Source organism: Magnolia sinica, chromosome 19 (assembly GCF_029962835.1).
Source record: "Magnolia sinica isolate HGM2019 chromosome 19, MsV1, whole genome shotgun sequence".
Taxonomy (NCBI): domain Eukaryota; kingdom Viridiplantae; phylum Streptophyta; class Magnoliopsida; order Magnoliales; family Magnoliaceae; genus Magnolia; species Magnolia sinica.
Window position 1 is genome coordinate 61,876,958 of NC_080591.1, and position 27,755 is coordinate 61,904,712.

The following is a 27,755-nucleotide window of genomic DNA, read 5'->3' on the forward strand; positions in this document are numbered from 1 at the left end:
CAAGGACTGTGGGGTGGTTCATGAAGATAAACTGAAAATGAGGATGACAATGGATAGAGTTGGTCAAGTTGGGTTAGGTTCAACCAACTTGTTTTACTAATGGGTCAAGTGTCAAAGCTTGAGTTCGATTTTCGACTCGCTTAGAGATGACTAGGCTCTCCACACAACCACACCTTGTGAAAAGGAAAGATCAATACTTATGGCCAAACGTTTCAAGCATGTGCCCAATTTTATTTATACAAATACACAATGATAGGTCAAAATTAGAAATGCATGCATTCGAGAGAACATAGGGCTTTTTTAGTTTTCCAATTACAATAGTAAATGGCTATAAATGGATAATGATTATTTACTCTTGTAATTGCGTGGTGATATTATTTACATTTGACTGTAATGATGATTTGACTATATTATTTCACCGATAAATCATAATAAATATGGTATTTTTATAATGTGAAGACGTAATGATTATAATTCACTTCACCTATTTTGTAAAGTATATGTAACGCCCCATGTCTTCAGGAGCCGAGTATACGATCTGTTTCCCAAAAACCCGAGTGTTAACCTATACAGAGCCAAAATCCATTTTTTTTTTCTTTCATTAGAGTTAGAAGATCAGCATAGAATGGACAAATTATACGTAATGAGAAATTTACATTTATATTTAGAATGTGCAAAAGATTGCCCAAAATGACTTATACAAACAAATGTCCCAAACTTATAATTACAAAGTGAAATGATGTTACATGTTAACAAAGCAAATTATAACAAATTTGGAACTGTAAAACCACATAACAACTCTAGACAATACAATCATGCATATTCAACAATGGCACTCTGCTCCTCATCAGTCTGAATCGAAAGATCAATTAAGCCACCTATGCTACCTGTACGGTTATATATTTGATGGATGAGTGACAAACTCAGTGTAAATTTTCCTCAAAACTACACACTGTCGCATTAAGTAAGTATAGTTATAAAACAAAACATACAAAACAATACATGATGCAGGTCTTATTAGATGCATCGATGTGTGAATGCAATCATCGTCTCAGGGATGCACGTCCGTGCGGAAGTTAGACTCATCACCCATGCAATTAACAACCTAGGAATGCTCAACCAGTCAGACAAATACGTACATCACGTACAATAGCAATAGATGCTGGTCTGTGCTATGTATGCATGATTAGCCAAACCATTATTAGTCCAGTTACAATCAGCCAATTTAAATAAGCTCAAGGTCACTACGGGGGCTCGTCACCAGCGTAGGCTGACAGCTCAGGCATAGGGCCCATACCACCATCCCCGGCTCATGAGACTACCATCTTAGGATGTTTAATGGAAACTCGTCGACTAGTGACCAGTCATATTATAATATAAAGGGCTTACCATCGCATGGTCGCACAATATAAAACATCGAACCCATATAGGGCAAATACCAAATAAAGCCACATGGGACATAAATTAGAATGGATTCTATCACCAAACCATGCCTAGGAGACAAAGTAAACAATAGAATTAAACTAATTACCAACCAATCAACAACGTATGAAGGTTAGGAAGGGTACCATCATCCAACCATACCCAGGAGACGATGGTGAATAATAGGGCTTCCTGACGTCATAAACATATAAAGAAAGGAACATGCTCAAAGCTATCGCAGACCCATTGTAATTTGTCACAACAGACCATTAAAAACTAAAACATTCCCTTAATTATACTAAAATCAACATCAGTTTAGTCTAAACAAAAGGCATAAACTAAGAGTCTCCCATCACGCTACAAGCTTCACCTCTTAGCCCTAGCTAAGAGGTTTAGCCCATCATAGACATGGTGGGGCTAAAAGACTCTCTAAAGGAAAGAAATAAACAAAAAAATAGAAAAGGAAGAAAAACACTCTTGATGCCGGCCTATTCCACGCCTCCACGGCTGCTCACGTCCCTAGATCTGCCCTATGCTCTCTCTCCTTTCTCCCTTTTATAACAGCCAAGTAGGGTCGGTGGAGGAAAACTTCATGCAGATGTTTTTACGCAGCTGGCAACGCATCTTGTTTCGCAGCCGAAAGACAATGCCCAACAACTCCCACTTTCCCTGCATTTTGTCCACAAGATCAATGTCCCTTGGGACATTTTGGACAGATACACACGATAGACGGTCCAGATCAGCCGTCCGATCATCATCGTGGGCCTACAATGTCCCCGAAACCAGTCAGCGTCGAACATGGAAAATAGGGCCTGCATAAGATGGGTTCGATGTGATGATCGGTGGGCCCCTGATCAGCGTCAAATGGAAAATCCAGTCCGTCCATCGAAAGAGGCTCGAAAAACTGGTCGAGGAGGACGTATTGCAACTCAGGTTCAGTGTGGCCCACGAAAGCTTTCCTTGCACCGTCTATTTTTTGTTTAGACGATTGGAAATCATTCTCCGCTGCCTTCTAAGATTTTGTCACCTAGGCTGTGATAATAGGATTGGTGAGATTCCAATGGACGGTCCAGATTGAACCTTCGATGCATGGTGGTGGCCCACAAGATTTCTTCACAAGCTCTGTTGCGAAACAGAGCTTACGGACGTGGCTGTGTGATTGGTAGGCCCCTTTATAGGCTTCTATGGATAAATCCACTCCGTTAATTGTGATCCTCTCGAAAAACCAGTAAGAAATGGCTGATTTTGGACTAGATTCTGTGTAGGCCACTGATGTTTTGCTTCCGCCATCCATCCTGCATTTAACGGTAATCTATGCATGTCCACATACATGGAAGAAAGAAGTAAGCTTGCCGAAGGTTATGGCCACCCCCTGAGTGAATGGACAGTTCAGATCATCCATTTGGATGATGTGTGGGGCCCACTGGCCAAAAAACTTTCGGACAGCGTTGGATGCTGTCTCCATGAGGAAGAAGGTCGGGCCAGCCGACTTTGACCAAAATTTCTGGTCTGGTGCACGGCTTGAGCACCCACGCTGTACATGTGCAATGCACATGTGGGTCCCACGGTGATGTATATGAGAGATCAGCTCCGTCCAACCTGGTTGCCATATAATTTAAATGGTTGACACCAAAATTGAAGTATTTCAAGATATCAGGCGGGCCCCAGATTGACAATTTGTGGGCTGATCTGTCCGTTGGGCCATTTTCACAAAGATCCAATGGCTGATTTTTGACGTGTACGGTTAATTTATGGTCCTCAGGCCATATATAAAGTTTCGAGCCGAACGGATGGTGGAAACCCTGTGATCTTGCGTTCTGGACGGTTTTCAGTCCCGTTTAATGTGAGCGGCTTGATTTTCTCGGATATCTGGCATGTAAATCCTTTGATCTCGGTCCCTTGGAGTTCGTCCCTTGCCTTGGTGACTTCGGAGCGTTAATTCCATACTTTTAGTACCCCTTTTCCGTCCAAGCTCCTAAACACACCTTGCAGCACAAACACGATTAAATCGGACCGTTAAACAGTACCATGTTTATAAATTCAGGTAATAACTGGAGTCTAATATGCAATATTTGACCCTCAACACAACCCCCAACCAGCATCTTGCTAGTCCCGAGCAAATTGTGCGAAAGATAAGTTGAGCATTATAGGATGATTTTTCTAAACCCAAGTGATTTTTTGACTATCCAGATCCTAGAATTTTAAGATTAATGAATATTAGGCATTACTTTCTCATGGACTCAAGCGCATGGTAAATTTCATAGTTAAGTTTAAAGTATTAATCCATCAATGAGAAAAATTCTAAACATTGAGTTCCATGGGTGTATAGTGTAATCTCGGCTTGTCATCATTAAAATTCACTTCTCTATTTCAGGATATCATTGGTAACCAACAAGAGAATTCATGATAACTAAAACTTAAACCAAACTTGCCTCGTAGATCATCTTTTCATTCTTCCAGCTTTTGATTTTTCATTAAAGTAACGCCAAGAAGGAAAATCAAATCCTCACCTATAGAGAGCAAACCTACGATGAAAACCATACACCCAACCCTCTTCACAGATCATCCCTGGGGAATTAAATCTACACCTATAGGGAGCAAACCTATGGTGAAGATTATTCACCCAACTCTTTCATCTCTTGAAAACTATATTAAAGGAAGTTTAGTCTTGCTTTCCATGGTTACATTCTTAATTTGGATGAAGATGGGATTTAAGTCGATTGAGTTCTTGGCCATAAGATCTCTCGATCTCTATAAGTGGATCCTCTGAATCCCAAGTTTCCTTTTCCTGGATTCTTTAAGTTTTAGATAATTATCTCACCATTATTCTTTAAATTTATTTTATTTAAATTTCAAAGTACTCTAGCTCTAGTTCTACTTAGTTTTAGATAACGTAGGGTTTCGGTCCCTTGGGATTCGACCTCGGTGTCAGAGTTTATTACTACATCACAAAAACTTATTCACTCCCCAAGTATAGGTTTAAAACTTATTCACTCCCCAAGTATAGGTTTAAAACTTATTCACTCCCCAAGTATAGGTTTGTGATGTAGTAATAAACTTAGACCGAGGTCGAATCCCAAGAGACCGATACCCTATGCGTTATCTAAAACTAAGTAGAACTAGAACTAGGCTAAGTCGAAATTTAAATCAAATAAATTTAAATAATGGTGAGATAATTATCTAAAACTTAAAGAATCCGGAAAGGAAGCTAGGGATTTAGAGGATCCACTTGTAGAGATCGAGAGATCTTATGCCTACATCAAGAACTCAAGACTTAGAGTCCCATCTTCATCGTTGAAGGGTGTAACCATGGAAATCAAGACTGAACTTCCTTTGATTTAGTTTTCAGGAGATGAAAGGTGTATGAATTAGAATGGATTCCATCACCAAACTATGCCCAAGAGACAAAGTAAACAACAAAATTAAACTAATTACCAACCAATCAACAATATATGAGGGTTAGGAAGGGTACCGTCATCCAACCATGCCCAGGAGACGATGGTGAACAACAGCGCTTCCTGACGTCATAAACATATAAGGAATATACTCAAAGCTATCGCAGACCCATTGTAATTTTAGTCACAACAGACCATTAAAAACTAAAAACATTTCCTTAATTAAACTAAAATCAACATCGGTTCGGTCTAAACAAAAGGCATAAGCTAAGAGTCTCCCATCACGCTAAAAGCTTCACCTCTTAGCCCTAACTAAGAGGTTTAGCCCATCATAGACATGGTAGGGTTAAAAGACTCTCTAAATGAAAGAAATAAACAAAAAAATAGAAAAGGAAGCAAAACACTCTTGATGCCGGCCTGTTCCACGCCTCCACGGCTGCTCACGTCCCCGGATCCCCCTATGCTCTCTCTCCTTTCTCCTTTTTATAACAGCCAAGTAGGGTTGGTGGAGGAAAACTTCATGCGGACGTTTTTACGCAGCTGGCAACGCATCTTGTTTCGCAGCCGAAAGACAATGCCCAACAACTCCCACTTTCCCTGCATTTTGTCCACAAGATCAATGTCCCTTGGGATGTTTTGGACAGATACACACGATAGACGGTCTAGATCAGCTGTCCGATGATCATCGTGGGCCTACAATGTCCCCGAAACCAGTCAGCGCCGGACACGAAAATCAAGGCCGGCGTAAGATGGGTTCGTTGTTGAAGTCGGTGGGCCCCTGATCAGCGTCAAATGGAAAATCCAGTCCGTCCATCGAAAGAGGCTCGAAAAACTGGTCGAAGAGGACGTGTTGCAACTCAGGTTCGGTGTGGCCCACGAAAGTTTTTCTTGCACCGTCTATTCTTCGTTTGGACGAGTGAAAATCGTTCTCCGCTGCCTTCTGGGATTCTGTCACCTAGGCTGTGATAATAGGATTGGTGAGATTCCAATGGACGGTCCAGATCGAACCTTCGATGCAGGATGGTGGCCCACAAGATTTCTCCGCAAGCTCTGTTGCGAAACAGAGCTTACGGACGTGGCTGTGATGATCGGTGGGCCCCTTTATCGGCTTCTACGGATAAATCCACTCCGTTCATTGTGATCCTCTCGAAAAACCAGTAAGAAATGGCTGATTTTGGATTAGATTCTGTGTGGGCCACTGATGTTTTGCTTTCGCCATCCATCCTGCGTTTAACGGTAATCTATGCATGTCCACGTACATGGAAGAAAAAGGTAAGCTTACAGTTTTGGCCACCCTCTGGAGCATATGGACGGTCCGAATCATCCATTTGGATGATGTGTGGGCCCCACCTCTGCGGATTCGGAGTAATTATCCCCATGAGGAAGAAGGTCGGGCCACCGACTTTGACCAAAATTTCTGGTCTGGTGCACGGCATGCCGTACATGTGTAATGCACATGTGGGTCCCATGGTGATGTATATGAGAGATCGGCTCCGTCGTTTCCATATAATTTAAATGGTTGACACCAAAATTGAAGTACTTCAAGATATCAGGCGGGCCACATTGACAATTTGTGGGCTGATCTATCCGTTGGGCCATTTTCACAAAGATCCAATGGGTGATTTTCGACGTGTATAGTTAATTTATGGTCCTTAGGCCATATATAAAGTTTTGAGGCAAATGGATGGAAACCCTGTGATCTTGCGTTCTAGACGGTTTTCAGTTCTGTTTAATGTAATCGGCTTGATTTTCTCGGATCTGGCATGTAAATTCTTTGATCTCGGTCCCTTGGAGTTCGTCCCTTGCCTTGGTGAGTTCGGAGCGTTAATTCCATACTTTTAATACCCCTTTTCCCAAGCTCCTAAACACACCTTGCGGCACAAACATGATTAAATCGACCAATTAAGTCTCAATGTTTATAAATTTAGGCAATAACGGAGTCTAATATGCAATATTTGACCCTCAACACAACCCCCAACCAACATCTTGCTAGTCCCGAGCAAAGTGTGAGAAAGATAAGTTGAGCATTACAGGATGATTTTTCTAAACCCGAGTGATTTTTTGAAAAACTATCCAGATCCTAGAATTTTAAGATTAATGAATATTAGGCATTACTTTCTCATGGACTCAAGCACATGGTAAATTTCATAGTCAAGTTCAAAGTCTTAATCCATCAATGAGAAAAATTCTAAACATTGAGTTCCATGGGTGTATAGTGTAATCTTGGCTTGTCATCATTAAAATTCACTTCTCTATTTCAGGATATCATTGGTAACCAACAAGAGAATTCATGATAACAAAAACTTAAACCAAACTTGCCTCGCAGATCATCTTTTCATTCTTCCAGCTTTTGATTTTTTTATTAAAGTAACGCCAAGAAGGGAAATCAAATCCTCACCTATAGAGAGCAAACTTATGGTGAAAACCGTACACCCAACCCTCTTCACATATCATCCATGGGGAATTAAATCTACACCTATAGGGAGAAAACCTATGGTGAAGATTATTCACCCAACTCTTTCATCTCTTGAAAACTATATTAAAGGAAGTTTAGTCTTGATTTCCATGGTTACATTCTTCAATGGATGAAGATGGGATTAAGTCCAGTTGAGTTCTTGCGGGCATAAGATCTCTCTGATCTCTATAAGTGGATCCTCTGAATCCCTAGCTTCCTTTCCGGATTCTTTAAGTTTTAGATAATTATCTCACCATTATTCTTTAAATTTATTTTATTTAAATTTCAAAGTACTCTAGCTCTAGTTCTACTTAGTTTTAGATAACGTACGGGTTTCGGTCCTTGGGATTCGACCTCGGTGTCAGAGTTTATTACTACATCACAAAAACTTATTCACTCCCCAAGTATAGGTTTAAAACTTATTCACTCCCCAAGTATAGGTTTAAAACTTATTCACTCCCCAAGTATAGGTTTGTGATGTAGTAATAAACTCTGAGACCGAGGTCGAATCCCAAGAGACAAACCTATGCGTTATCTAAAACTAAGTAGAACTAGAACTAGGCTAAGTCGAAATTTAAATCAAATAAATTTAAATAATGGTGAGATAATTATCTAAAACTTAAAGAATCCAGGAAAAGGAACTAAGGATTTAGAGGATCCACTTGTAGAGATCGAGAGATCTTATGCCTACATCAAGAACTCAATCGACTTAGAGTCCCATCTTCATCCAAATGGAAGGGTGTAACCATTGAAATCAGAACTTATTTGATCTAGTTTTTATGAGATGAAAGGTGTATGAATTAGAATGGATTCCATCACCAAACCATGCCCAGGAGACAAAGTAAACAACAGAATTAAACTAATTACCAACCAATCAACAATGTATGAGGGTTAGGAAGGGTACCGTCATCCAACCATGCCCAGGAGACGATGGTGAACAACAGGGCTTCCTGACGTCATAAACATATAAAGAAAGGAACATGCTCAAAGCTATCGCAGACCCATTGTAATTTTAGTCACAATAGACCATTAAAAACTAAAAACATTTCCTTAACTAAACTAAAATCAACATTAGTTTAGTCGAAACAAAAGGCATAAGCTAAGAGTCTCCCATCAAGCTACAAGCTTCACCTCTTAGCCCTAGCTAAGAGGTTTAGCCCATCATAGACATAGTGGGGCTAAAAGACTCTCTAAAGGAAATAAAGAAGGAAGAAAAACACTCTTGATGCCGGCCTGTTCCACGCCTCCACGGTTGCTCACGTCCCCAAATCCCCCCTATGTTCTCTCTCCTTTCTCCTTTTTATAACAACCAAGTAGGGTCGGTGGAGGAAAACTTCATGCGGATGTTTTTACGCAGCTGGCAACACATCTTGTTTCGCAGCCGAAAGACAATGCCCAACAACTCCCACTTTCCCTGCATTTTGTCCACAAGATCAATGTCCCTTGGGACGTTTTGGATAGATACACACGATAGACGGTCCAGATCAGCCATCTGATGATCATCGTGGACCTATAATGTCCCCGAAACCAGTCAGCGCCGGACACAGAAAACAGGGCCTGCGTAAGATGGGTTTGTTGTTGAAGTCGGTGGGCCCCTGATCAGCGTCAAATGGAAAATCTAGTCCGTCCATCGAAAGAGGGTCGAAAAACTAGTCGGGGAGGATGTGTTGCAACTCAGGTTCGGTGTGGCCCACGAAAGCTTTCCTTGCACCGTCTATTTTTCGTTTGGACGATTGGAAATCGTTCTCCGTTGCCTTCTGGGATTCTGTCACCTAGGCTGTGATAATAGGATTGGTGAGATTCCAATGGACGGTCCAAATCGAACCTTCGATGCACGGTGGTGGCCCACAAGATTTCTTCACAAGCTCTGTTGTGAAACAGAGCTTACGGATGTGGCTATGATGATTGGTGGGCCCCTTAATCGACTTCTATGGATAAATCCACTCCGTTCATTGTGATCCTCTTGAAAAACCGGTAAGAAATGGCTGATTTTGGATTAGATTCTGTGTGGGCCACTGATGTTTTGCTTTCGCCATCCATCCTGCGTTTAACGGTAATCTATGCATGTCCACGTACATGGAAGAAAAAGGTAAGCTTCCCGAAGGTTATGGCCACCCCTCTGAGTGAATGGATGGTTCAGATCATCCATTTGGATGATGTGTCGGGCCCACTAGCCAAAAAACGGTCGGACAGCATTGGATGCTGTCTCCATGAGGAAGAAGGTCGGGCTAGCCGACTTTGACCAAAATTTCTGGTCTGGTGCACAGCTTGAGCACCCACGTTGTACATGTGCAATGCACATGTGGGTCCCACGGTGATGTATATGAGAGATCAGCTCTGTCCAACCTGGTTGCCATATAATTTAAATGGTTGACACCAAAATTGAAGTATTTCAAGATATCAGGCGGGCCCCAGATTGACAATTTGTGGGCTGATCTGTTCATTGGGCCATTTTCACAAAGATCCAATGGCTAATTTTCGACGTGTATGGTTAATTTATGGTCCTCAGGCCATATATAAAGTTTTGAGCTGAACGGATGGTGGAAACCCTGTGATCTTGTGTTCTGGACGGTTTTCAGTCCCGTTTAATGTGAGCGGCTTGATTTTCTCGGATATCTGGCATGTAAATCCTTTGATCTCGGTCCCTTGGAGTTCGTCCCTTGCCTTGGTGACTTCAGAGCGTTAATTCTATACTTTTAGTACCCCTTTTCCGTCCAAGCTCCTAAACACACCTTGCAGCACAAACACGATTAAATCGGACCGTTAAACAGTACCATGTTTATAAATTCAGGCAATAACTGGTGTCTAATATGCAATATTTGACCCTTAACACAACCCCCAATTAGCATCTTGTTAGTCCCGAGCAAAGTATGCGAAAGATAAGTTGAGCATTATAGGATGATTTTTCTAAACCCGAGTGATTTTTTGAAAAACTATCCAGATCCTAGAATTTTAAGATTAATGAATATTAGGCATTACTTTCTCATGGACTCAAGCGCATGGTAAATTTCATAATCAAGTTTAAAGTATTAATCCATCAATGAGAAAAATTTTAAACATTGAGTTCCATGGGTGTATAATGTAATCTCAGCTTGTCATCATTAAAATTCACTTCTCTATTTCAGGATATCATTGGTAACCAACAAGAGAATTCATGATAACCAAAACTTAAACCAAACTTGCCTCGCAGATCATCTTTTCATTCTTCCAGCTTTTGATTTTTCATTAAAGTAACGCCAAGAAGGAAAATCAAATCCTCACCTATAGAGAGCAAACCTACGATGAAAACCATACACCCAACCCTCTTCACATATCATCCATGGGGAATTAAATTTACACCTATAGGGAGCAAACCTATGGTGAAGATTATTCGCCCAACTCTTTCTAAAGGGTTTTTTTTTTTTTTTTGCTGGGTATTTTCTTTTTCTTCAATTGATCATGATGGGTAAATTTTTCAGGCTGGTTCCTTACACGCTTAGTGATTACCAATTTAACCCTTTAATATCAAACTGAAACCTTAATGTGAAAGCGAGATGTGACATGTGAAATCATGACTCAATCAATGTTTACAACTTCTAATTCTGGATTAACAATTCAAACTTAACTATGAAATCAATAGATAACTGAATCTAAGAGTCATAAATTACCAACATCACGTATTTTGAAATTCTAAGTGCCCTAGATGGCTGTCAAAGTCACTTTGAATTCACCAGAAATTTCAGAAAAATTAAAAATTTTCACAATTTTTACTCAAGACCAAGAAAACACTGATTAGGATTCCTAATCTCCCACCCCCAACCTAAAATCTACTTTGTCCTCAATGTAAAAGATATGAGCATGCAATACACATGGGACAACGAAAGTAAATAAGAAATAATGAGAAGATAGTACCTGAATAACGAATTGAGAGAGACTCTTTCACAATAATCATAGCATGAAAGCCGGTCAGCACGAGAGTGAAGACATGAAAGCAAACTATCCTAAAACAATGCGAAGAAAACTAACCTAATGGCATAAAACCGTCTATCCTAAAACAAAGATAAAGCAAACTACCCTAGTCTATGAAAGAAGGGAAAAACTACTCAATCATGCCGCGCTCTTCCGGTTAATATCTTGATAAGTTTCTTAGTAAGTTCCTCAACAGATCATCCAAAGCCCTTTTTGCAATAGGTTTGGATGCCCTGGAGCTTGATTTTCCAAAGAAACTTATGTACCTCATTAAAAATTTGTTGTTGATTCGAGGTATCCATAATATATATGATTCACATTGAAGTAGCGAGGCTTTGGTTGATTTTCAGCTCCTCCTCCCTAATAGTAAACATTCGGGATCTATGGAAGGAGGTGCTTTAGAATCATTGTCAGCTCCTCCTCCGAGATGTTGTCTTCCAAGGCATTCACTATGTCTCTTATCATGGGATCATTTGAATCTGCAAAGTGTGTCAAGCAATCATCCAAAGAGTTGGAAAATTTAGTTGAGCGTGACTTATATTCCACATTAGAGCTCATGATGATCTGCCCAAGGAACCCCTCGTCTTTAAAGGTAAACGGGGGTGTGCTCTCTTGCTTCAGCCCTACACAGACAGATTGAGGGTTAGTATACGAAGTATTGATGTGCAGACTCTGTTTATTGATACTACTCAGAAGAGGCATTGAATTGTCAATATTCAATAGTTCAGATGGTGGCCTCAACTGAGTGGTTTCAAATTCTAGAGTCATATCAAGTAACTCGTCCATCTCCTGACTCATATTATCATTTAATTTAGGGGAGTGGTCCAAACATATCTCACAAGAGATAGAAGGGTCGGTTGTAAGGAGCTCATCCACTTTTAGATCAGACATATCAGGTGAGTGGAGTAGCTCATTATGACCATTCCCTTTGTGTACTTCTCGATCATTGACCTGGACCAAACTTGAGATTAATTCTAGGGGAACTGTGGCTGCGCATTCAGGTTTGTCATCCCAATACTCATCATATTCTAGTTCAGTGCAGTGCACATTTGGGATGGGATCACTTTCCTCACATTCTACACCTAGAATGGGTTGAGGTTCGCATAAACTAACCTTTTCTTCATCATTGGAATCTAGTGTGTCATCGTCATTATATTTGAAAGACACCCACGTATCTTGACCATTCTTTTGAACAGTCATCGAGATCGACTTATCAGAAAATTGAACCGTATGCTCATTAATGGAATCTAACTCCTCATTTGTAATTCCAGAGTTCTTCAAAAGCGAGTTAGGATCACTTTTCTCGCATTGTATTTCTGGAATGAATTGTGGCTGGGATAACCGAGCCTCCTCTATCTTATCGAGGCACGAATTAAGTGCTTCCATCGCTTTTCTCATTTTCGTAAGACATTCCATGGTATACTGAATTGAATCCTCTTGGATTGCTTCTGGTTAGGTCTCAAAGGCAGGGTATCCAAGAGAATACTCATTATAACATGTTGTTGGTTCATCTTTTCAATTTTGTTGTTTCCATTGGTTATAGTTATACTGATCATACATGGGAGAATATGATGGTTGATAATAATCCCCATTCCCATAATTACGATCGTATACAGCCCTATTAACCGATGGAACATAACATTCTAGTCGGTTCTCAATATCGGTTCTCGATGGAGAGAAATCTTGAGGTATACGTTGAATTTCACAACCCTCAGGCATTCCCCAATATCTCTTATTCATCTCGGCATATGCAAGTACCCACGCTTCCATGGTAGAACCCTAACTCTGAGTCTAATTCTAAAATAAAAGAAATGTCCTACAGCAATATGGAAGGTAAGTAGAGGAGAAGTTAGAAGGATGTTACCAAATTAGAAGTCCTAAATTAAGAACTTGCCTTCAAAACAAAACAAACCAAGTTAGTTTCTATAGATATAAAGTCTAGAGAAAGAAAAATAAAAGTAAACTAGTTTTTAAAAAGGAAAATTTTCTAAAAAGGAAAATAGAAAGTTTTAAAAACAAATTAGAAAAATTCTAAACATTAAATCTTAGAATTAGAAAGTTTTTAAAGATAAAACCTAATCTAAAATAGAAAACAAAAGAAATAAAAATTAGAAAGAGATTACCAATTTAGAATGTGTATGTCAAGGTCCTACAAAAGAACCTGGGTTGGTTTTTCCTAATCAGAAAAATCTAAACCTAAAGATAGAAAATCCTAATCTTAATCTACTTCTAAAACTAGTCAATTTTAGAAAAACGCAATCCCCCAGAACGGCGCGAAAACTTATTCACTCCCCAAGTATAGGATTGTGATGTAGTAATAAACTTGGTGAGACCGAGGTCGAATCCCAAAGGACTGAAACCCGTACGTTATCTAAAACTAAGCAGAACTAGAACTAGGCTAAGACGAAATCTAAATCAAATAAATTTAAGGAATAATGGTGAGATAATTATCTAAAACTTAAAGAATCTAGGGAAATGAAGCTAGGGATTCAGAGGATCCACTTGTAGAGATCAGAAAGATCTTATGCCTGCGTCAAGAACTCAACTGGACTTAGAGTCCCATCTTCATCCAGTTGAAGAATGTAACCATGGAAATCAAGACTGAACTTCCTTTGATATAGTTTTCAAGAGATGAAAGGTGTATGAATTAGAATGGATTCCATCACCAAACCATGCCTAAGAGACAAAGTAAACAACAGAATTAAACTAATTACCAACCAATCAACAATGTATGAGGGTTAGGAAGGGTACCGTCATCCAACCATGCCCAGGAGACGATGGTGAACAACAGGGCTTCCTGACGTCATAAACATATAAGGAAAGGAACATGCTCAAAGCTATCGCAGACCCATTGTAATTTTAGTCACAACAGACCATTAAAAACTAAAAACATTCCCTTAATTAAACTAAAATCAACATCAGTTCAGTCTAAACAAAAGGCATAAGCTAAGAGTCTCCCATCACGCTACAAGCTTCACCTCTTAGCCCTAGCTAAGAGGTTTAGCCCATCATAGACATGGTGGGGCTAAAAGACTCTCTAAAGGAAAGAAATAAACAAAAATATAGAAAAGGAAGAAAAACACTCTTGATGCCGGCCTGTTCCACGCCTCCACGGCTGCTCACGTCCCCAGATCCCCCTATGCTCTCTCTCCTTTCTCCTTTTTATAACAGCCAAGTAGGGTCGGTGGAGGAAAACTTCATGCGGACGTTTTTACGCAGCTGGCAACGCATCTTGTTTCGCAGCCGAAAGACAATGCCCAACAACTCCCACTTTCCCTGCATTTTGTCCACAAGATCAATGTCCCTTGGGACGTTTTGGACAGATACACACGATAGACGGTCCAGATCAGCCGTCCGATGATCATCGTGGGCCTACAATGTCCCCGAAACCAGTCAGCGCCGGACACGGAAAACAGGGCCTGCGTAAGATGGGTTCGTTGTTGAAGTCGGTGGGCCCCTGATCAGCGTCAAATGGAAAATCCAGTCCGTCCATCGAAAGAGGCTCGAAAAACTGGTCGGGGAGGACGTGTTGCAACTCAGGTTCGGTGTGGCCCACGAAAGCTTTCCTTGCACCGTCTATTTTTCGTTTGGACGATTGGAAATCGTTCTCCACTGCCTTTTAGGATTCTGTCACCTAGGCTGTGATAATAGTATTGGTGAGATTCCAATGGACGGTCCAAATCGAACCTTCGATGCACGGTGGTGGCCCACAAGATTTCTCCGCAAGCTCTATTGTGAAACAGAGCTTACGGACGTGGCTGTGATGATCGGTGGGCCCCTTTATCGGATTCTACGGATAAATCCACTCCGTTCATTGTGATCCTCTCGAAAAACCAGTAAGAAATGGCTGATTTTGGATTAGATTCTGTGTGGGCCACTGATGTTTTGCTTCCGCCATCCATCCTGCGTTTAACGGTAATCTATGCATGTCCACGTACATGGAAGAAAAAGGTAAGCTTGTCGAAGGTTATGGCCACCCCCCTGAGTGAATGGACGGTTCAGATCATCCATTTGGATGATGTGTGGGGCCCACTGGCCAAAAAACGGTCGGACAGCGTTGGATGCTGTCTCCATGAGGAAGAAGGTCGGGCCAGCCGACTTTGACCAAAATTTCTGGTCTGGTGCACGGCTTGAGCACCCACGCTGTACATGTGCAATGCACATGTGGGTCCCACGGTGATGTATATGAGAGATCAGCTCCGTCCAACCTGGTTGCCATATAATTTAAATGGTTGACACCAAAATTGAAGTATTTCAAGATATCAGGCGGGCGCCAAATTGATAATTCGTGGGCTGATCTGTCCGTGGGGCCATTTCCACAAAGATCCAATGGCTGATTTTCGACGTGTACGGTTAATTTATGGTCCTCAGTCCATATATAAGGTTTCGAGCTGAACGGATGGTGGAAACCCTGTGATCTTGCATTCTAGATGGTTTTCAGTCCCATTTAATGTGAGTGGCTTAATTTTCTCAGATGTCTGACATGTAAATCCTTTGATCTCGGTCCCTTGGAGTTCGTCCCTTGTCTTGGTGACTTCAGAGCGTTCAGTCATATTATAATATAAAGGGCTTACCATCGCATGGTCGCACAATATAAAACATCGAACCCATATAGGGCAAATACCAAAATAAAGCCACATAAGGTGATATCAAAACAAACCACATAGGAAAATATCAAAATAAGCCACATAGGGAAAGTATCAAAACCATGCGATAAAAGACCATTCTTGAAAACCACTTAGACATAGTAAAACCCTTGGATGGTAGGCCCACATCAACATTCAATTCAAGCCACCACTTAATAACCACTAAGTCGCAGGTCCATTACAATCACATTCAAACGATTTACATCCCAAGTATGAGTGTGTATTTATAAGTGGGGGTTTTCCACTGATGTACCGGTTTAAGTTCCATAAGCAAACCACAAGTAATCCATAAGTATGAGAAAATATGCAGGATGAATATTAGGCATATAATCTAGCAATTCAATTTCAACAAACATGTGATTATAAGATGAAAATATCAATTATTAATTGAAATTAAAATAAAACTATCACTTAGGCTAATGGAAAAATGGAAAGCTCAAGGGGAAGAAATCATCACTTTATTTGTCAAATTGCTTTATAATGTTATTAGGAAGAGCGCACGCCCTTAGACTTGGATCCTATCATGAATTATAAGTTGTATAGTTAGATCCATGTTTTACGTACTATTTATGGTTGAGATTATAACCTAGGGTTTGAATTACTTATTTTTAAGGTTTTGGTATAAAATTAGGATTTTCATTCTAAGGTTTAGTTAAACGCTTAGATGCTAGGATTTAAATCCGAAATTATTTTTATTTTTATTTTTGTACAATGGATCAAATAATATTTGTAATGAGAGTATTTATCAATCAATTTTGATAATGATGATTCTCAAATTCATATTTAAATATTCCAACATTATCTAACATTTTCTGTAATTACTAATAACCTACTAAGTAATACAAGTAATGATACTAAAATTTTCACTAACAATGATAAGGACCAATACTAACAATTATATTAATAAGAATTATACTAACCCGTAAGGAAAATGATAATATTTTCTAATGATAATAGCCATAACTTTCAATAATGAATCTAACCATAATAATAGGTACTATGACCTACCATGAGTTATGAATTTCTATAAGTAGACTCATACTTTAACTTATCATTTATGTTTTACGTATATGCCTAAGGTTTAAGTTGAGGGGCTTAGTTCTAATGGAGGGTCTTACACTAGATTTTTAGGGTTTAGTTCTAGTAGTTAAACTATAATGTATGTGTAGTTTAAACAAAATGTAATAATATGGTTAATTACCATTTATCGTTAAATGATATAACTACCATTTGCGACCATGGTAATAATAAGTATTACAATGGTTACTAAATTGTAAAATCTATTATTAGTGGTAATATTTTCAGCATCATTAATAGTAGTTTCATCTTTAATAGCTAATATTAACGTAAACAGTGTACTGTTAGCTATTCATGCTTAATAATTGTCATATCCATGATAATAAAACTAAGGGTAATGCTGGAAAATCTAACATGGAAAGAGAGTTGACTCACAACAGTTGACTCGATGGCCTGACTCAGCGATTTGACTCGGTGGGTCGACTCGGTTAGAGCTGATCGAGTTGATTATCCTTCTCCCTTTCTCCTTCTTTTCTCCCCTTACTAGAACTCCTGCAATAGGTACCCAGCCCAGCCTGACTTGGGCCGAAATCGACTGTGGGTGCAGCACGGCCACCTCTCACCTCTCACTCTCTCTTTATTCTCCTTTTCTTCTATTTCTCACATACTGGAAATCCAGTAAGAGTCTGGACAGTCCAAACCCAACTCGACTTGGTTGGACTCGGTTTCGAACCAAGTTGACTTGGTTCAACTAACCACCCTTCTCTCTTCTTTCCCTTTCCTTTCTCCCTATCCTTTCTTCCATCCCTCCCTTTCTCTGTGTGAGTGTGTGCTGAAACTCCAACAATGAACAGCCCGGTCCAACTCAGGTGAGTCGAGTCGACTCGCCAGCCATCTCTTCCCCTCTCCTTTATTCATCTCCTTTCCTGGTCGAGTTAGTGCAACACGCACCACCTCTCTCTTTCTGTCTCTTATCTTCTCTTTTCTTCTTCTACCCCTCTTCTTTCAACCCTAGTCAGCGAGAACACCAACCCAAACCGATCTCGGTCGAATCAGTGTAGTGCGGTTACGATGCAACAACCCCTACTCTCTCTACTTTTCTTTGCTCCCTTTCGATCTTTCCTTCTTACTTCTCTCTTTCTTAGCAAAGCCCTTGGCTTGGACCAAACTCGGTCGAACTCACCGAGTCAGCGCGGTTGCGACCGGTCAGCAACTCCATCGCACGACTCCTCGTCGCCTCTGCTCTCTCTCCCTCTTAGATCATTTGGATGGCAATGATGTGGGCCATACGTTAATAACTTTAGATAAAAAAAATTGACACCATTACAAGCTGCACTAATGGTGTAGCTCGCCATGGAAGACGACCGAGCTCCAATTTTGCTTCTTAGTCTGATGGATCTTTCCTGATCCCACTACTTCCGAATGGTTCACATACACCCCCAAGAGTGAGTGGAAGCTTGAAAATGAAGCTCTAGGGGTGTTTTATGGGTGGTTTCGAAGGTAGAAGGGGACTGATGTTAATGGCAGATTGGAAGCGAGGCTTCGTTCCTTCAATCTGGAGGTGTTGGATGATTTGATTCAGTTCAAGGGAGCTTGTGAACAGGGATTTTCGAAGGTCAAGTGGAGCTAGGGTGGTGGTTTAGAAAGGGGAAGGAAACGGCTAAAGGAGAGCCGTTTTTTGGTTGCTAGCTCTCAACCCAAAACCCTAGCCTCTAAAAAGGGGGATGAACGGCTGAGATGACTTCTTTTGGGACGGCCTAGATCACCCCAAACACACCACACGCGGATTGCCAACCTGTCGCACAGAGACAGGTTTCCAATTTTGGAAAGCATGTGCTTTCACCCTGATTTGCGGTTGAGATTGTGTGTACGTTCGTGTAATCCAACAGCTGAAACTTGTCAGGATTCGCACGAATTTGGGTCCTCTACAATATGGACGGTTTGGATCGTTCATTGGGCTCCTGATCGTGGTTTACAACACGATCAAATGCCCGTTCGTTTGTTTCGCTGGCAAGAAAAATGAAAGGGAAGCATTTCCCATTTGTAGTAAAACATGGTCAAATCCGTTTGACCTGTGGTTCCTGACCCGGTGTTCAGCGGGAGTACACGACCTATGCACATGTACCATGTGCATGGGGTCCACCATGATGATTTTAATGGATCTAGCCCGTCCATTCTCTTTGGAGGTCTCTATCAAGCCCTCTAGCCAAGATCCAGGCAGCTCCAAAGGCCAGGTGGGCCATACCCACTGAACAATGATCTTTAGATGTCTATTGTGACGATCCAATGGTCAGATTGATTCTAATTCGATCGTCAATGGTCAAAAGGGACTAATGGATCGTATGTATATTCAATACCCTTATAATATGTTACTAAATAATGAATAGTTTTAATGTTTTATTATTACTTTATTATAAATTATTATTATCTTAAAATTGGAATTATAGGGCCTACTCCTAAACATTGCTGCCCTTACGTTAGATCGAAACCTACGTGTCATGTGTCTAACTCTCAAAGTATTTTAACTGTTAAGTGGGCTACACACAGAGAACTATTATTATTATTATTATTATTATTATTATTATTATTATTATTATTATTATTTTTAAGTTGTTTATCGTGGTTTGCATCTTGATCCACGCCATTTATTTACTCAATTAGTTGCCTGTAGAGCTTGATAAGAAGGATTAGATTATTTTAAATTGGTCTGTGAGCCATGCCAAGTGGACGTCAACTTATCTGCATTCGATTTCCAAATGATTCAAATAATTAAATGGTTGGATTGACTACTCTTTAGTCATTGATGGTCCTAGGCATCCTAAGAAGAAATTAGGTGTGATCTGGTAGTCAAATATGGGGACTGATGATCCGGTTTGTGCTTCCAAAGGATGGGTAATCCAATGAGATTTGTAACCTGATGAATGGTGGATCTTGTTCATTTTTTATTTTTTATTTTTTATGATTTAGTTGTACTAAATAGGTGTGTCCCGACGTATCATCATGATCCAGATTCTAATGGTAGGATTATTTATTTATTTATTCATGTACGCACAAGATCAATTTAATCACGTTGAGGTGGTTAAATGGACAGATCGATCTCAATCTTACGATTGTATAGATCATAGTCCAAAATCAGATGGTTAAGATGGATGGATTTAGGGTGATTGTTTAAGTAAGCTAGGTTTGCGTTCATACTATGTTAGGTTACACGTAACACCTGGGTACCGAGAGTACGGGGTGTTATAATCTACCCCCCTTAAACAGAATTTCATCCCCGAAATTCAGGGCTTCTTTTATGATTAGGGGAAAACACACTATTTTACAGTGTCTGTATGCACTCATTAGTTCTCCATACTAAGTTTATTTGTATACGTAATAGCTCATGACTTACTACTAGGGTAAGGGTCATTACCATCTACCCACCTTAAAGAAAATAATTAAACTCCTACTTCAAGACTTAATGATGTATGTTATTAATATTACGAGTGGTTCCATTATCCTAAAGATGTACCCTATGTCTACATATGAAATCCCAACGAGCTTTATTTGAATTTCCCACAACCCTTAAGTTTCTCGTATAGCAAATCAACTAAGGTGTCTAAGTCCCACTAAAGGTTAGAAATCATTCCAACATTAGTCAAATCTAGGGAGTTGTTTTAATGTTCATCTCAAAATTTTCCTATAGTAATTACTAAGGTTATTAGTTGTTTGAATGATAGTTCCCCATTGTCTAAAGTATGATATGGTTTTCTGTATTTTAAATGATAGTTCCCCGTTGTCTATGGCATGGTACAATTTTTATTTTCAACGTTCGAGCTAACACGGATAGATGGTTATAATAGGTTTGAGCCCGATACTTGGATCCATTGCCTATGTATAGCAAAAGATTTGGGTGTCAATTCCTAATCCTGTTAAATCTCAGTCCTTTGCTTGATCAGGGCATTGGGATCATTGAGATTTGTTAGGACTTAGAATTTGAGTCAAACCGCGTACACATTGCATAAACATGGTTCCATCAGTCCATGATCCCAATCATTCTAGACCTTTGGGAAATATCACGTAACCTTATAAGTCTATGTGACACATTATACTGTTACTGCGTACCTCAATCATCTAAGCACTACTTGGAGTTTCCAAGGTCAGGACCTCTACGTGAAGTCTGAGCTTTGAAAATTTGCTAAATCTATACAGGATTTCAAACCTAATCCCAATATGCTTAGTATAGGGTTGAAAATTCACCCAAACTTCTTTAGCTTCATTTTGAGTTAATCTTAGGTGCTGAAATTTATGAGAGTTGTCATCCCTAATTAAGGGGGTGTATTAGGAAATTTTAAATTATGATCCCTAGTGTGATTCTTTAGATTTAGAGAGCATTCACATTCAATTTAATGTATGTTCTAGTGGGTAAGCAATTTCCTATGATGCCTACGTATGTTTCATTCATCGAATCTTATGATCATGTTATTTCTAATTAAGAAATCATGGAAAAGTTGAAGTTCTAGACTTTCTTAAGCTTGTTCATTAGGAGCCAAGTTCAAGGAATTCTTGTTTGGTCTTTCATACCTCATAGTGAGAACTTATCATCATAGGTGCCCAAGTTTAGTTTCTAAGTTCAACAGTAGTTATGGTAGTTTACATGATGAGCAAAATTTTATTTCTAAGTTTCAAACAATGGTCCTATAGTTTATAGGGGAACCGGAGTTTTTGTCTCTAAGTTCAAATGACTAAACTTAAAATCTCCAAGGGGGCTTAAGTTCATTTCTAAGTCCTACAACTATTCAAATAGTTCTACAGAGAGCTTAAAGTCTCAAATTTTCTATGTTCTCAATTTCTCCTATTTATAAGGGGATTTCACCTAAGTTACAATAGTTGTTTTAAAAATTTATAAGGGGACCTAAGATCTTGGGTCTTTATATTCTCAATGTCTCCTCCTCATAAGGGATTCCATATCAATTCAAATGACTATCTTAACAATTTATGGAGAAACCTATGTTTGGGTTTCTACATCCTTAATCACTCTTCTAAGTTTAAGGAAAATTCACCTAAGTTCAAATTTCTAATTTCAAACGTCCTAACTTGAGACATTTAAAGTTTGTATAAGATCATTTCCCAAGGCCTGGTTTGTCCAAACTATGCTCTAATACCAACTGTAACGCCCCGACTTTTCAGGACATGAGTATACGACCCGTTTCCCAAAAACCCGGGTGTTAACTTATAAAGAGCCAAATCCCGTATATAACTTTTTTTTCTTCATCAAAGTTAACAGATAAGCGTAGAATGGACAAGTCAGTATAATGGAAAATTTATATTTTATTTAGAATGTACAAGAGGTTGCCCATAATGACTTATACAAACAAATGTACCAAACTTACAATTACAAGTGAAATGATGTTACATGTAACCAAAGAAAAATATAAAAAAACTGGAACTATAAAACCATGTAGCAACTCTTGACAATACAATCATGCATCTTGATAGTGGTACTCTGCTCCTCATTAGTCTGAATCCGAAAATCAATTAAGCCACCTGTGCTACCTGTACGGTTATATATTTGATGGATCAGTGGCCAACTCAGTGTGAATTCCCCTTAAGATTGCACACGACCGCATTAGGTAAGCGTAGTTATAAAACAAAGCATACAAAAAAATACATGATGCATGTCTTATTAGATGCATGGATGCATAAATGCAATCATTGCCCCAAGGATGCACATCCGTGCGGAAGTTGGGCTCATCACCCATGCAATCATCGACTTGGGAATGCTTAACTAGTCAGACAAATACGTACATTACGTACGATAGTAATAGATACTGGTCTATGCCATGTATACATGATTCGCTAAACCATTATTAGTCTAGTTATAATCAGCCTATTTAAATAAGCTTAGGGTCATTACGGGGGCTCGTCACCAGCGTAGGCCGATGGCTCAGGCATAGGTCCCATACCACCATCCCCGATTCATGAGACTACCATCTTAGGATGTTTAATGGAAACCCATCGATTAGTGGCCAATCATATTACAGTATATCGGGCTTACCATCGCATGGTTGTATAATATAAAACATCGAACCGATATAAGGAAAATACCAAAATAAAGCCACGTAGGGCCAATATTAAAAAAAGCCACATAGAGCAATTATCAAAATAAGCTACATAGGGCGTGTATCAAAACCATACGATAAAAGACCATCCTTGAAAACCACTTGAACAACAACCCCTGGATGGTAGGCCCACATCAATGGTCAGTTTAAACCACCATTCAATAACCACTAAGTCGAACGTCCATTATAATCACAACCAGTCGGGTTATATCCCAAGTATGGGTGTACATTTATAGGTGGGAGATTTCCACTAATGTACCAGTTTAAATTCCATAAGCAATCTATAAATAATCCACAAGCATGAACAAATATACAGGATGGACATTAAGCATGTAATATAACGATTCAATTTCCACCAGATAACACATGTAATTATAAAAGGGAGATATCAATTATAAATTGAAATAAAAACTATGACTTAAGCTAATGGGAAGATGGAAAGCTCAAGGGGAAGAATCATCACCTTATTTGTCGACTCGCCTTCCAATGTTATTAGGAAGAGCGCATGCCCTTAGACTTGGATCTTATCACGAATTGTAAGTTGTATGGTTGGATCTATGTTCTACGTGCTGTTTATTGTTGAGATTATAACCTAGGGTTTGGATTACTTATTTTTAGAGTTTTGGTGTGAAATTTGGATTTTCATTCTAGGGTTTAATTAAAATCTTAGATGCTAGGACTTAAATCCTAAATTATTTTTATTTTTATTATTGGATGATGGATCAAATAATATTCGTAATGGGAGTACTTATCAATCAGTATTGATAATGATGATTCTCAAATTCATATTTAAATATTCCAACATTATCTAATATTTTTCGTAATTACTAATAACCTACTAAGTAATACAAGTAATGATACTAAAATTTTTCACTAACAATGATAAGGACCAATACTAACAATTATATTAATAAGAATTATACAACTCGTAAGGAAAATGATAATCTTTTCTAATGTTAATCACCATAAATTCCAATAATGAATCTAGCCATGATAATAGGTACTATGACCTACCATGAGTTATGAATTTCTATAAGTAGACTCATACTTTAACTTATCATTTATGTTTTACGTATATGCCTAAGGTTTAAGTTACTTAGGTCTAGAATTTTATCTTAGAGTTTAGGTCTAGGCTAGATTTTTAAGGTTTAGTTATAGGAGTTAAATTATAATGTATGTGTAGTTTAAACGAAATGTAATAATATGGTTAGTTACCATTTATCGTTAAATGATATAAATACCATTTGTGACCATGATAATAATAAGTATTATGATGGTAACTAAATAGTAAAATCTATTATTAGTGGTAATATTTTCTAAGTGATGGATGTCATACTAGCATCATTAGTAGTAGTTTCATCTTTAATAACTAATATTAACGTAAACAGTGTACTGTTAGCTATTCATGCTTAATAATTGTCATATCCATGGTAATGAAACTAACGGTAATGCAGGAAAATCTAACATGGGAAGAGAGAGTTGACTCACAACAGTCGACTTAGTAGCTTGACTCAGCGATTTGACTCTGTGGGTTGACTCAGTTAGAGCCGATCGAGTTGATTCTCCTTCTCCCTTTCTCCTTCTTTTCTTCCCCTACTTTTCTCTTCTCTCTCTCATTTTTTTCCATTTATGCTAGAAGTGTCTTGACTTGAATCAACACAGCTCGATGTCTGAGTTGACTCGGCTCAACTCTTCTCTCATTCTCTCTCTCTTTCTTCTCTCTTCTTCCTCATCTAATTCCCACATGCTGGAAATCTAGCAAGAGACTGGACGGTCCGAACCCAACTCGACTTGGCTGGACTCGGTTCAACTAACCACCCTTCTCTCTTCTTTCCCTTTCCTTTCTCCTTATCCTTTCTTCCATCTCTCCCTTTCTCTATGTGACTGTGTGCTGGAACTCTAGTAATGAATAGCCCGGTCCAACTCAGGTGAGTCGAGTCGACTCGCCAGCCATCTCTTCCCCTCTCCTTTATTCATCTCCTTTCTCTCTCTCTCTCTCTTTCTTCCTCGTTTTTCCTTCTTTCTTTTTCTTCTCTCTCTGTATTTTTTTCTTCTTCTTTTCCTGCTGGACTCCTAGGTAAGCTCCAAACTCATCAGGGCCTGGGCCATCGAGTCACTAGGACAAGCCCCAAACCGAGTCCGGACTCTACTATAGTGGTAGTGTTGCAGCCGTAACCCCTTACTCTCTCTATCTCTCTCTTCCTATTCTTTTGCCTTTCCTGCTTCTTTAGAGGCCCAGCAGAAACCTTGGCTCGGACCAGACTCGGTGGAACTCACCAAGTCAGCACGGCCGTGACCGGTCAGCAAGTCCATTACACCGCTCCTCGTCGCCTCTGCTCTCTCCCTCTTAGATCATTTGGATGGCAATGATGTGGGCCATACGTTAATAACTTTAGATAAAAAAAATTGACACCATTACAAGCTGCACTAATGGTGTAGCTCGCCATGGAAGACGACCGAGCTCCAATTTTGCTTCTTAGTCTGATGGATCTTTCCTGATCCCACTACTTCCGAATGGTTCACATACACCCCCAAGAGTGAGTGGAAGCTTGAAAATGAAGCTCTAGGGGTGTTTTATGGGTGGTTTCGAAGGTAGAAGGGGACTGATGTTAATGGCAGATTGGAAGTGGGGTTTCGTTCCTTCGATCTAGAGGTGTTGTATGATTTGATTTAGTTCAAGGGAGCTCATGGATATGGATTTTCAAAGGTTGATTGGAGCTAGGATAGTGGGTTTGAAAAGAGAAGGAAATAGCTAAATGAGAGCAATTTTTTTATTGCTAGCTTTCTACCCAAAATGCTAGCCTCTAAAAAGGGGATGAACAACTGAGATGGCTCCTTTTGGGATGGCCTAGATCACCCTAAACACACCACACATGGATTGCCAACCTGTTGCACGGAGATAGGTTGCCATTTTTGGAAAGCATGTGCTTTCAAGTCCTGCTTGTGTCAGTTCTTGTGTGCAGGTAGGTGCACTCCGGCAAGTGAAACCACCTAGGGTTTGTTTAGGGTCATAATTTGACCATGATGAACAGTCCTGATCATTGAGATGGTCCTTTACAACACGATCAAATGCCCGTCCGTTTGTTTCGCTGGCAAGAAAAATGAAAGGGAAGCATTTCCCATTTGTAGTAAAACATGGTCAAATCCGTTTGACCTGTGGTTCCTGACCCGGTGTTCAGCGGGAGTACACGACCTATGCACATGTACCATGTGCATGGGGTCCACCATGATGATTTTAATGGATCTAGCCCGTCCATTCTCTTTGGAGGTCTCTATCAAGCCCTCTAGCCAAGATCCAGGCAGCTCCAAAGGCCAGGTGGGCCATACCCACTGAACAATGATCTTTAGATGTCTATTGTGACGATCCAATGGTCAGATTGATTCTAATTCGATCGTCAATGGTCAAAAGGGACTAATGGATCGTATGTATATTCAATACCCTTATAATATGTTACTAAATAATGAATAGTTTTAATGTTTTATTATTACTTTATTATAAATTATTATTATCTTAAAATTGGAATTATAGGGCCTACTCCTAAACATTGCTGCCCTTACGTTAGATCGAAACCTACGTGTCATGTGTCTAACTCTCAAAGTATTTTAACTGTTAAGTGGGCTACACACAGAGAACTATTATTATTATTATTATTATTATTATTATTATTATTATTATTATTATTATTTTTAAGTTGTTTATCGTGGTTTGCATCTTGATCCACGCCATTTATTTACTCAATTAGTTGCCTGTAGAGCTTGATAAGAAGGATTAGATTATTTTAAATTGGTCTGTGAGCCATGCCAAGTGGACGTCAACTTATCTGCATTCGATTTCCAAATGATTCAAATAATTAAATGGTTGGATTGACTACTCTTTAGTCATTGATGGTCCTAGGCATCCTAAGAAGAAATTAGGTGTGATCTGGTAGTCAAATATGGGGACTGATGATCCGGTTTGTGCTTCCAAAGGATGGGTAATCCAATGAGATTTGTAACCTGATGAATGGTGGATCTTGTGACCTTGGTTCCTAATTCACTTTATGTGATTTAGTTGTACTAAGTAGGAGTGTCCCAATATATCATCACGATCCAGATTCTAATGGTAGGATTATTTATTTATTTAAGCACAAGGTCAATTTAATTATGTTGAGGTGGTTAAATGGATAGATTGATCTCAATGTTACGATTGTGTAGTTCATAGTCCAAAACCAGATGGTACAGATGGATAGATTTAGGGTGACCGTTCAAGTAAGCTAGGTTTGCGTTCATATTATGTTAGGTTATATGGTAACACCCGAGTACTGAAACGTACGGGGTGTTACCGTATATTTGACTCTCGATCTGCAAGCCATAATTCTTGCACAAACAAATATCTTAAAATGATAAAGATGACTCATAAGCTCATTTTGTTGTTCATAAGAAATTGAAAAATCATACAGACTCTTATGAGTAACCCCAATAGATAATAAGATGGGGGAAAGACTAAAATGGTCTGACCATGTGCAACAAAAATAAAGAACTATGCTAGTTTAGAGTGAGTTGGTTCAAGTTAAAGGGTCTAAAAAAGCAAAGGAAAGGCCAACATAGAAGGAGGGAGAAAGAAAAGGCATATCAACTTATGGTCTAACTAAGGATATTGTATAAGATTCATGTTAGTTGGGATAAGGCTTAGATGCTACTGATGTTGATGATGATGACATGTTTTAGTCTTACAAATGGAAGTCACATGAATCACCATAGCCAAGATGGATATGATGTTTAGAAAGAGTTT